Raw genomic sequence first — 12,290 nt, 5'->3', positions numbered from 1 at the left:
ACCTGATTACCTTGTAGATACACCTGCGCTTAGAACAGTGTTTGGCATGTAGTAAGCACTTAACAAATACCATCATCATCATTATTCCTCCTCAAAGTGGCCTTGATCCAAGTTCTTCAAATGTTTCATTACTGCATAAGACTGTTTCACCTTCCACCCCCAGCTCTTTCCCTTAGTCCCATTGCTGAAACTTTCTCTCTTCACCGTACCCTGGTCTCATCATCCCCCTGGGTCAGAGAGAAATATGGGAACTAATAAGACTTCTGAGTCAACCCAACATGCAAGTCCCAAATACACCTAGCAGAAAAGACAGACAGATGGAACCCTAAATGGCTCATCACATTTAATATCTAGTACCACATTCTTCAAAGTGTTCCCCAGTAAAGTTTCCTCCATGGAATACTTGCATCCCACCCTGCTCTATATTCTAATGGAAAAAGACTTTGCTAACCAATGTAGATGGATGAAAAAGAACAGCTAGGAGAAGAGTTGATAGAGAAAAATCAGTAATAATAATAATAATAATTGTGGCATTTGTCAAGCACTTACTATGCATCAAGCATTGTACTAAACACTGGGATAGATGTAAAATTATCAGATCAGACATAGTCCCTGTCCCACAAGGGGCTCTCAGTCTAAGTAGGAGGGAGAACAGGTATTGAATCCCCATTTTACAGATGAGGAAAATGAGACCCAGAGAAATGAAGTGACTGGCCTAAGATCATCCAGCAGGAAAGTTACAGAACTGGTATTAGACTCCCAGGCCTGGGCTCTTTCCACTAGACCTCACTGCTTCCCTATGGCAGGGATCTGATACCTTTTCACGCAGAAGGACTGAATAAAATGAAATCACTCAGCAGTTGGTGTATAAAGAGCCAATCTTCTCATTTAAATAATAATGATAATCATAATAATAATGGTATTTGTTAAACACTATGTGCAAAGCACTGTTCTAAGTGCTGGGGAGGTTACAAGGTGATCAGCTTGTCCCATGGGGGGCTCACAGTTTTAATCCCCATTTTACAGATGAGGTAACTGAGGCACAGAGAAGTTAAGTGACTTGCCCCAAGTCACACAGCTGACAGTTGGTGGAGCCGGGATTTGAACCCATGACCTCTGACTCCAAAGCCCGTGCTCTTTCCACTGAGCCATGCTGCTTCTCATGCCATGCTGTTAAATGAGAGTGATGGAGAGAGAGGTGGAAAAACAGAGGAGGTAGAGAGAAATCAAGATTCCGCTTGACCCCCTTCCATCTCAAAGGGGTGGGAAAGACAAGCGGCATCCTGCCCAGAAAGCTGTGGGGGAGATGGCAGTGGTGCCACTGTCCCTGTCCCACATGAGGCTCACAGTCTCAATCCCCATTTGACAGATGGGATAATTGAGGCCCAGAGAAGTGAAGTGACTTGCCCTAGGTCATACAGCAGACAATGCTCAAGAGTTCAGCCGGTGGCAAAAAAGTCACATCTAGTTCACGAGACTTAGGTTCCCAACCCCTGCCTCACGAGAAAAATTAATGCTATTTTAACTTGGTACATTGCTTAGGCTAGCCTGACCAACCAGTAACTCTGGTCTTATGCTGTTGAGTTGTTTCCGACCCATAGCGACATCACGGACACATCTCTTCCAGAATACCCCGCTCTCTATCTGCAATCGTTCTGATAGTGGATCCATAGAGTTTCCTTGGTAAAAATATGGAAGTAGTTGACCATTGCTGCCTTCTGTGCAGTAAACCTGAGTCTCCATCCTTGACTCTCTCCCATGTCGCTGCTGCCCAGCACGGGTGAGTTTGGACTTGTAGCAGATTGCCTTCCACTCGCTAGCCACTGGCCAAGCTAGGAATGGAATGGGTAGGCCTCTGCTTGACTCTCCCTCCCTTAGCTGAGACTGGTACAGTACTGGAAACTCTCCAGGTGCGACCCTGAGAGGGACCAACCAGTATAGACATAGGCAAATTAAATCCTAACAGCTGCTCTAATGGGAGGGGAAATGGGAAAACCAGAAATAGGATAGACAGAAGAAATGCTGCAGTGGACAGCTGGGAGATGACAACAACAGGAAGACCAAACTGGAGTCAAACAATCACAAAATCAGGGCTGGACTGATTTTTCTTGGAGTGAAGAGAGAAATAAAAACAGCACAAGACACTGATGGTAACACATGTAACAGGGAAGTAATAACATTAATATTTTTTCAATGCTTACTATTTACTAAGCACTGGGGTAGATTCTCAGACATAGTCCCCATTTCACGTGGGGTCCCCAGGCTTAGAGGGGAGGGAGGACAGGAACTTAATCCCCATTTTGCAGATGGGGAAACTGACACCCAGATAGGTTACGTGACTTGCCCAAGGTTACATAGCAAGCAAGTGACAGAGCTGAAATTAGATCCCGGGTTCTCTGACTCAAATCCAGGCTCTTTCCACTTGGCCAGGCGAGACTCAATCTTTTCATTCACACAGAGCGTTAAATCCTATCAATGAGGTATTGGTCTGATCAACCACATGGACGCACTATTAGAATCTCCCTGTCCATCACAACCTGAACCTCTAGCTAATTCTCACTGGAGAGCTCTGTCCCAGAGAAGCTGAAATATCAAATTTAGCAAAATGCATTTTGTCCCAGAAAGAACAAAAAAATAGATAAGAAAGAAATGGACAAACAGGGCAAAGGACAACAGCCAGATGAATAGCTTTTTCTCTGGCACACAGGGAAGTAGCGTGGCTTAGTAGAAAGAGCACAGGCCTGGGAGTCAGAGGACGTGGGTTCTAATCCTGACTCTGCTGCTTGTCATTCATTCATTCAATCGTATTTATTGAGCCCTTACTGTGTGCAGAGCACTGTACTAAGAGCTGGGAAGTACAAGTTGGCAACATATAGAGATGGTCCCTACCCGACAACGGGCTCACAGTCTAGAAGGGGGAGACAGGCAGCAAAACAAAACATGTGGACAGGTGTCAAGTCATCCGAATAAATAGAAGTAAAGCGAGAAGCACAGCATTAACAAAATAAATAGAATAGTAAATATGTACAAGTAAAATAAATAGAGTAATGAATCTGTACAAACATATATACAGGTGCTGTGGGGAGGGGAAGGAGGTAGGACGGGGCGATGGAGAGGAGGAGAGGGAAAAGGGGGCTCAGTCTGGGAAGGCCTCCTGGAGGAGGTGAGCTCTCAGTAGAGCTTTGAAGGGAGGAAGAGAGCTAGTTTGGCGGATGTGTGGAGGGAGGGCATTCCACGCCAGGGGAAGGATGGACGTGGGCCGGGGGTTAACAGTGGGACAGGTGAGAACGAGGCCCAGTGAGGAGGTTAGCCACAGAGGAGTGGAGGGTGTGGGCTGAACTGTAGAAGGAGAGAAGGGAGGTGAGGCAGGAGGGCGCGAGGCGATGGAGAGCCTTGAAGCTGAGAGTGAGGAGTTTTTGCTTGATGCTTAGGTTGGCTGGTAGCCACTGGAGATATTTGAGGAGGGGAGTAACATGCCCAGAGCGTTTCTGCACAGAGATGATCCGGGCAGCAGCGTGAAGTATAGACTGAAGTGGGGAGAGACAGGAGGATGGGAGATCAGAGAGGAGGCTGATGCAGTGATCTTACCTGAGCCACTTAACTTCTCTGTACCTCAGTTACCTCATTTGGAAAATGGGGATTAAGTCTGTGAGCTCCATATGGGACAACCTGATTAGCTTGTGTCTACTCCAGCACTTAGAACAGTGCTTGGCACATAATAAGGGCTCAACAAATATCATAATTATTTTTACCATAATTATAATACTACCAGGAGTCTCTCTAGACTGTAAGCTCTTTGTGGGCAGGGAACCTGTCTACCAACTCTTTGTATTGTACTCTCCCAAGCACTTAGTACAGTGCTCCACACACAGTAATTGCTCAAAAAATACCAATGATTGATTAATTGAGGAAGGAGTCAACTCCCAATCACCTATTTTCCCATTAGAGCACATTTCCGTAAGAGCGGTATTTTTCACTTAAGTTCTTTGATGTTGGTGCTGGACTTTGATTCCCAAAATTCTCAATTTGCCTCTAAGCAGCAGTTAGAAGTTTTTGGCGTAGGAAGTCTCATGCTCTAGATAGCAGGTTTGTTCATCCAGAATATTGTGGTGGGATTCAGCTTGCAGAAGAAGATGATGGATGGGCTCAAGGATGTGTTTAGTCATCCTCAGGGTGGCCAATGATTAGAATGCATTTACATGTGGTAAACATGCAATTTAGCCTTCAGTTGCTGCAGCGATTCAGATGTCCAGTTACAAAATGTCACTTTGCAAATGGAGAGCCATTGAAGACCTCTAATTCTCTGCAATTAAGCTGTCAGAATGGAAAAGCTGGAGGCCCTTTTCTGAAGACATTTAAAGGAGCAAAATGTCCTTTCTGTCAGGCTTTTGAATCTCTTGACCAGAAACTGCAAACATTACTCAAGCTCCAGTCCCATCTAATGGCAAAGCTTTTCTGAAACTTTCATTTTGTTTTTCCACTCTTTTCTCGTCACTGAAGTTCCAGTTGGCCAAATGTATGTGCCATTCACTTGGTTGATCATTTTACATTTTGTACACACACAAAAAAGCCCCTTTTACAGGTTATCCTGAGGCTTGGGATTTCTGCTGGCAAAATACTTTCTAGCTATATTTGGAGTTCTCCACCACAGCTGGAACCCTCTAACCAGCCTTTCCTTTATGATATTTGTTAAGTGCTTACTACGTGTCAGGGAACATTCTAAGCTCTGTTGTAAAGGCAAAGTAATCAGGTTGGACACAGTCCATGTCCCACGTGGGGCTCACAGTCTTAATCCCCATTTTACAGATGAGGAACCTGAGGCACAGAGAAGTGAAGTGACTTGCCCAAGGTCCTACAACAGACAGGTGGAAGAACCGGAACTAGAACCCAGGTCCTTCTGTCTCCCAGGCCCATGATCTCCTTGAATAACCTCTCATCATCCCACCCTATTTTCTCTCTTATCTATGTACTTAGGTCAGTACCTCCTAAGCACCTCTGTAGATCTTATTTCTGGCTTCCCCATTTCCCCTTCCCCTAGAGCAGGTGTTAGGATATAATTTGCCAATGCAGTTGGATTAATATCCACCCCACCCCCTTAGCTTTATGTACAACTTGTATTTTACCACTTACTCTACTTGCAATTTATTTCAATATCTGCTTCCCCAACTAGATTGTAAGCTCCTGGAGGGAAGGGATCTAGTCTACTAACTCTATTGTACTCTCCTAAGAGCATTGCTCTGCACACAGGGAGTGCTTAATGAATATCACTGATGGATTGGAACCTTCATACAGCATTCATATTTGCCCTGCAACAAAGGTTAAGGAAATAGTCAGAGAACAACCCTCTCCTTATTATGTTTTTCATCAGAGTTAAGGGTCAGTCTATTTCCCCTAAACTCAGGTGCAGAGTTAACCAGCCCTTTGGAAGTTCAGTGCCATTCCCACAGAATTTTCCCAAGCATAACATATGTGCATATGCCTCTATGCACACACATACACACACTCTGTCTCTCTCTCTCATACACTCTCTCCCCCTCCCTCCCTCCCTTCTCCTACAGGGGATGCCTAATTTGGTAGGGAGGAGACAAAAGAGAGACAGGATGAAGGGAGAAAAGGAGAACGATATATATACATGTAAACAGGGTTTCAAAAAGAGGTAGTGCACAGATTAAAAGTATTTTAAAAGTAGATATCGCCCCAGTTGGGGTGAAAGAGTTGCTCCTCACCTAGAAATTTGAAGGATGAATGCTCATTTGATCCTGAAGCTTTGTTTTGATACCCTGGGGTTTGTTCATATTCACTGTACTTATTTCATGCTGCACTGATGTATCTGCTGTCACACTGTGCTTTGGTTTCCATAATGTTGTGATGGGCTCTGATCCTGCCATTGTGGTGACTTGTAAAGCAGACTCATGGAACAAGGGTGAGGGAGGATGAACAGAGTTAGAACAAGGGAGCTCATGGGGTTGTCCGGTGAATAGTCTTGTGAATGAAATAGATGGAGCACAGGCCTGGGAGTTTGCTCAATCTCACATATCTTGCAGCCATCCCCTCACCCACGTCCTGCCTCGGGCCAGGAAGATCTGCCCTCGTCATATCCGACAAACAATGACTCTCCCCACCTTCAAGGCCTTACTGAAGGCACATCTCCTCCAAGAGGCCTTCCCTGACTAAGCTCTTATTTCTTCTTTTCCCACTCCATTCAGTGTCACCCTGATTTGCTCCCTTTATTCACCCCTCCCTCAGCCCCACAGCACTAATGTACATAGCCATAGTTTATTTATGAGAAGCAGCATGGCTCAGTGGAAAAAGCCCAGGCTTTGGAGTCAGAGGTCACGGGTTCAAATCCCGGCTCCGCCATTTGTCAGCTGTGCGACTTTGGGCAAGTCACTTAATTTCTCTGAGCCTCAGTTCCCTCATCTGTAAAATGGGGATTAAAACTGTGAGCCCCACGTGGGACATCCTGCTCACCTTGTATCCCCCCAGCGCTTAGAACAGTGCTTTGCACATAGTAAGTGCTTAATAAATGCCATTATTATTATTATTATTATTTATTTAGTTTGTCTGTCTCCCCCTCTAGACTTTGAGCTCATTGTGGACAGGTAATATGTTGACCAATTCTGTTGAATTGTACTCTCCCAAGTGCTTAATACAGTACTCTGCACACATTAAGCACTCAATAAATTTGATTGATTGATTAGGGGCCCTGAGTTTTAGTCTTGGATCTGCCACTTGCCTGCTATATGACATCACAAGGCTCTTGACTTCTTTGTGTCTCATTTTCTTTGTCTGTAAAATAGGGATGCAATATCTGTTCTCCCTGCATCTTGGACTGTGAGTTCCATGTGGGAAAGAGATTGGGTCCACTCTGATTATTTTGTATTACTATGCTACGTGGCACATAGTAGGTGCTTAACAGACTTAAAAGCAGCATGGCCTAGTAGATAAAGCACAGGTGTGGGAATCAGAGGACCTGGGTTCTAATCCCGAATCCAGCACTTTTCTGCTGTGCGGCCTTGGCAAATCGCTTAACTTCTCAGTGCCTCAGTTCCCTCATCTGTTAATTGGGGATTAAGACCGTGAGCCCCATGTGGGACAGGGACCTTGTCCTACCTGATTAGCTGGAATCTACCATGGTGCTTAGTACACAGCCTGGCACATAGGTAGGCACTTAAGTACCATAAATATATTTATAAATATATAAATACCATAAATATATATGATATATACCTAAGTGTATATATGTATATGTATATTATTAAAGTTATAATCATTATCAAATGAAATAATAATCACATCAGTGAATAATTGTAACATCCAGCCTTTGTCATCAAGTATTATCTATTTTGCACTTGGCATGTTGAAATAACAATAGCCATTGAATTCTTCATTACCATCATCATCATAATCAATATCCATCATCATTATTTACTGAGTACCTACTATCAAAGAGCACTGCCTTGGGTGCCAAGTCTGCAGAGTGCTGTACTGAACATATACTTTATGCCAAGCCTGGTACTGACTGTCTGTTTTATACAGAACATTGTGCTGTGCATCTCCTGGACTCCAGACACAGGTCTATATATCTACTAAATTCAGATAATTGGAGCAATGCTTGGCACATGGTAAGCGCTTAATAAATGCCATCATTATTATTATTATTATTGTCACAACTTCTCTGAGCCTCAGTTACCTCATCTGTAAAATGGGAATTAGGACTGTGAGCGCCACATGGGACAACCTGATCACCTTGTGTCCCCCCCAACACTTGGAACAGTGCTTTGCACATAGTAAGCACTGAACAAATGCCATTATTATTAATATTATTATGCGCTAGCATCACCTTCTTTCCCCGCACATCGTGTCCTCACCGTCTAGGGAGCACTGCACTAAGACATTTTAGTCCTTTCTTCCCAAGTGCCTCTGCGAGACACCTCCCCTGGAACCTGTGTGACCTTGGGCCAGTCACTTCACTTCTCTGGGCCTCAGTTCCCTCAGCTGTAAAATGGGGATTGAGACTGGGAGCCCCATCTGGGTCAGGGACTGGGACCAATCTGATTTGTTGGTCTCCACCCCAGTGCACATAGCACTTAACAAATACCACATTTATCATTGTTATATCACCCCTACTCCTCCCTCATCACCCTCTCCCCGCACTTCACTCCTTCTTCCTCCTCACGTCAAATTATTATTATTATTATCACCCTTCACCCCATCATTACCCCTTCCCCCTCACATCATCATCCTCTCACCCCCATCATCACCCCCTCTATATGTCCCCAACTTGTACTTCCCAACCGCTTAGTACAGTGCTCTGCACACAGTAAGTGCTCAATAAATATGATTGAATGAATGAATAGTAATAGTCGTCATTATTATCATGCATTTTTTAAGCTCTTACCATGTGTCAAGCACTGTTGTAATCAGTTCGGACAGAATCTAGCACTGTTGTAATCAGTTCGGACAGAATCTCTGTCCCATGTGGGGCTCACATTCTAAGACAGAGGGAAGAGGAGTGAGAACAATTATTTTACAGTTGTGGAAACTGAGGCCTAGAGAAGTGAAGTTTCTTGCCCAAGGTCATGCAGCCTCTTTCCACTAGGCACACACAGTGTGCAGAGCATGACACTGAATGCAAAGAATTGTGCTGAGTTCTTGAGAGGATGCAGTAAACGATACAATCCCTCCCCATGAGAAATTACAATACAATTATATTTTGAATTCTCTTGGCTAGATAATAATGTTTTTTATTAGGCACTTACTATGTGCCAAGCACTGGAGTAGATACAGAGTAATTAGGTTGGACACAATCCCTGTCCCACATGGAGCACACAACCTGGGGAAGAGAGAAGAGATAGAATCCCCATTGTACAGATGAGGAAACTGATGCACAAAGAAGCAATCGGTCATATTTATTGAGCGCTTTCTCTGTTCAGAGCCCTAAACTAAGTGCTTAGGAGAGTACAGTATAACAGAGTTGGTAGACACATTCCCTTCCCAAAATGAGCTTACATTCTAGAGATGAGTTTACAATCTATAAGTTAAGTGACTTGCCCGAAGTCACACAACAGCCAGGTGGCAGAACCGTGATTAGAACCCAGGTCTTCTAACTCCCCAGTCCATGTGTTTTCCAGTAGACCTCGCTGCTTTGTCGTTTTCAACATCATTTCCTTCCCTCCCCCCTACCGGGACTGATGAACGCATGGCTGCAACTTTGAAAATGCACGTGTTTCCTTGAGTCCGGTGGAACTTAACTGATGAGTCTGTCCATCTTATATAAACTGATTTTCTTAACATATGGAAGAAGGAACCTTCCCCATGCTGTTGTAAATCCTGATGAGGTACATCGAAGGGAAGAAATGCGAATATTACAGGCCGAATAGGTTTTCTGTTGCTGTTTGCAGGCCATCTGTCAGGTGATCCGGGTGTTCTGAGAATTCATATATCCTTACTTAATCCAGAGGAACATTCATTTGGGCCAGGCCAGCTGGTTGATAATGGCATTAAATCTCTGACCCTTTAGGATGACCTCTTTCTCCAATAACACTACAGTCGTAAAGCTGAGAATTTCCATTGAGGAGAAATGGTTATTCAAGATTGGTTTTTGCCATGGTGGTAATCCAAAAGTGAGCATCCAAGAAGTAACCCATTCTGTGCCACAGAGTCGAGGTATTCATCTGGAGTCACTGCAGTTCTGTAATTTGATTCAATCGATCAGTGGTATTTCCTGAGCACTTACTGTGTGCAGAGCACTATACTCAGTGCTTGGGAAAGTTCAACATAATAGAGTGGGTAACCTCATTTAACTCTTCAGTGTGGAGGTGGTATTCATTCATTCATTCAATCATTTATTGAGTGCTTACTGTGTGCAGAGCACTGTACTAAGTGCTTGGGAAGTAAAAATCGGTAACATACAGAGACGGCCACTACCCAACAACAGGCTCACAGTCTAGAAGGGGGAGACAGACAACAAAGCAAAACATGTAGACAGGTGTTAAAGGTATATGCACATCATTAACAAAATAAAAAGAATAGTAAATATGTACAAGTAAAATAAATAGAGTAAGAAATCTGTACAAATATATATAAGTGCTGTGGGGAGGGGAAGGATGCAGGGCCGGGGGAATGGGGAGGAGGAGAGGAAAAAGGGGGTTCAGTCTGGGAAGGCCTCCTGGAGGAGGTGAGCTCTCAGTAGGGCTGGGGGTCGACTGTGGGACAGGTGAGAATGAGGCACAGTAAGGAGGTTAGCGGCAAAGGAGCGGAGGGTACGGGGTGGGCAGGAGAAGGAGAGAAGGGAGGTGAGGTGATTGAGAGCCTTGAAGCCGAGAGTGAGGAGTTTTTGCTTGATTCATAGGTTGACAGGCAGCCAGTGGAGATTCTTAAGGAGGGGAGTAACATGCACAGAGTATTTCTGTACAAAGATAATCTAGGTAGCAGAGTGAGGTATAGACTGAAGTGAGGAGAGACAGGAGGATGGGAGATCAGAGAGGAGGCTGATGCAGTAATCCAGTCGGGATAGGATGAGAGATTGAACCAGCAAGGTAGCAGTTTGGATGGAGAGGAAAGGGCAGATCTTTGTGATGTTGTGGAGGTGAGACCGGCAGGTTTTAGTGATGGATTGGATGTGTGGGGTGAACGAGGGAGTGGAGTCGAGGATGACACCAAGGTTGTGGGCTTGTGAGACAGGAAGGATGGTAGTGCCATCTACAGTGATGGGAAAGTCAGGGAAAGGACAGGGTTTGGGAGGGAAGATAAGGAGTGCAGTCTTGGACATGTTGAGCTTTAGGTGGCGGGCAGACATCCAGATGGAGATGTTCTGAAGGCAGGAGGAGATACAAGCCTGGAGGGAGGGAGAGAGAGCAGGGGCAGAGATGTAGATTTGGGTGTCATCAGCGTAGAGATGATAGTTGAAGCCATATGGCCTGGTGGCTAGGGTATGGGGCTGGGATACCGTTTTCTAGTCCTACTACCTCCACTGGCCTTCTAGGTGACCTTGAGCAAGTCACTTACCCTCTCTGTCCCTCAGTTTTCCAGTCTGTAAAATAGAAATAAAATACCTATTCTCCGTCCTTCTTCAGCTGTGAGCCCCATGTGTGACAGGAACTGTCTCTGATCTTGTTATTACACCAGCACGTGCTTAGGAAGCAGCATATATTAGTGAAAGGAACAAGGGCCCAGAAGTCAGAATATAGTGCTTGGCACATAGTAAGCACTTAACAAATAATAATTACTATAATATAACACCAATTATCTGACCTTGGGCAAACCACTCTACTTCTCTATGCCTCAGTTTCCTCATTTGTAAAATGGAGATTGAATCCTACTTAGACCGTGAGTTCTAATCCTGACTCCACCACTTGTCTCTATATGACCTTGGGCAAGTCATTTCTCTGTTCCTCAGTTACCTCATCTGTAAAATGGGGATTAAGAGTGTTAGCACCATGTGGGACAGAAACTGCGTCCAACCTGATTAACTTGTATCTACCCCAGCACTTAGTTGTGTGCTTAGTGCATAGTAAGCACTCAGCAAATACCATAATTTAATTTTAATCTATAGGAAGCATTTAATAAATCCCATTTTAAAATTTTTTCATCTAGAGAGCAGATACTGGATGTTGGCCTGTCAGTGTTTCTCTGAGAGCAAAAAGGCTGATCCCACCAGAATTGAATCTTGCCCACTGCATTTCCGGATGTTTGACCATTCATATCCCATGACAGCCCTCCCAGGCTTGCTGCAAATATATCCCTCCCTCTCTGGACAGCCCAGGAGGCAGTTTGACCTGAATGAGTCCATCTCAGAGTCTTTACCATTCTTGGCTGGAACCAACCCATCTTGGCTCCTCTCGGTGAATGTAGAGCATGACGAGGACCTCGTAAATAACCCCCGTCTCTAAAGCAACATCTGGATAGCCTGTAATACAATATCCAGGGCTCAATAATTATGTCAAAAGCTTGAAGTTATTCTCCTCCTTTCCTGGCAAACTCTAAGCTCCCGGGCCCAGCACAAATATTAGAGAACGGTTCATATTCAGATAATGAGAGATTGTCCCCCACTCAATTTCTTATTGCAATTTCCAGTCCAATCGGGACTACTCAGCTGTTATTATTATTATTATTATTAACAGTAGTAATAATAATGTCATTATTATTTAAGTACTTACTATGCATCAGGTGCAGTATTAAGCACTGGGGTAGATATAAGATAATCAGGAAGAACATAGTCCCAGGCCCACATAGGGTTCATAGTCTAAATCAGAGGGAGAACGGATATTGAATCCCCATGTTTACAG

General features: G+C 44.3%; 1 protein-coding gene and 1 non-coding gene across 7 annotated transcripts in view; one reads left to right on the top strand and one right to left on the bottom strand.

The window, feature by feature from the left end:
• Positions 1-12,290, top strand: part of SLC8A1 (solute carrier family 8 member A1) — a 483,856-nt gene that overhangs the window by 274,637 nt on the left and 196,929 nt on the right. The gene's annotated exons all lie outside the window — the stretch shown is intronic.
• LOC119936534 lies at positions 1,791-1,928 on the bottom strand. The gene has a single exon (XR_005453799.1). It is a non-coding gene; the product is annotated as a small nucleolar RNA SNORA7 (small nucleolar RNA).

Source organism: Tachyglossus aculeatus, chromosome 1, assembly GCF_015852505.1.
Source record: "Tachyglossus aculeatus isolate mTacAcu1 chromosome 1, mTacAcu1.pri, whole genome shotgun sequence".
In the NCBI taxonomy this organism is placed as follows: domain Eukaryota; kingdom Metazoa; phylum Chordata; class Mammalia; order Monotremata; family Tachyglossidae; genus Tachyglossus; species Tachyglossus aculeatus.
The sequence above is the reverse complement of the archived record's forward strand: the minus strand, read 5'-3'. Positions and strand labels throughout refer to the sequence as shown.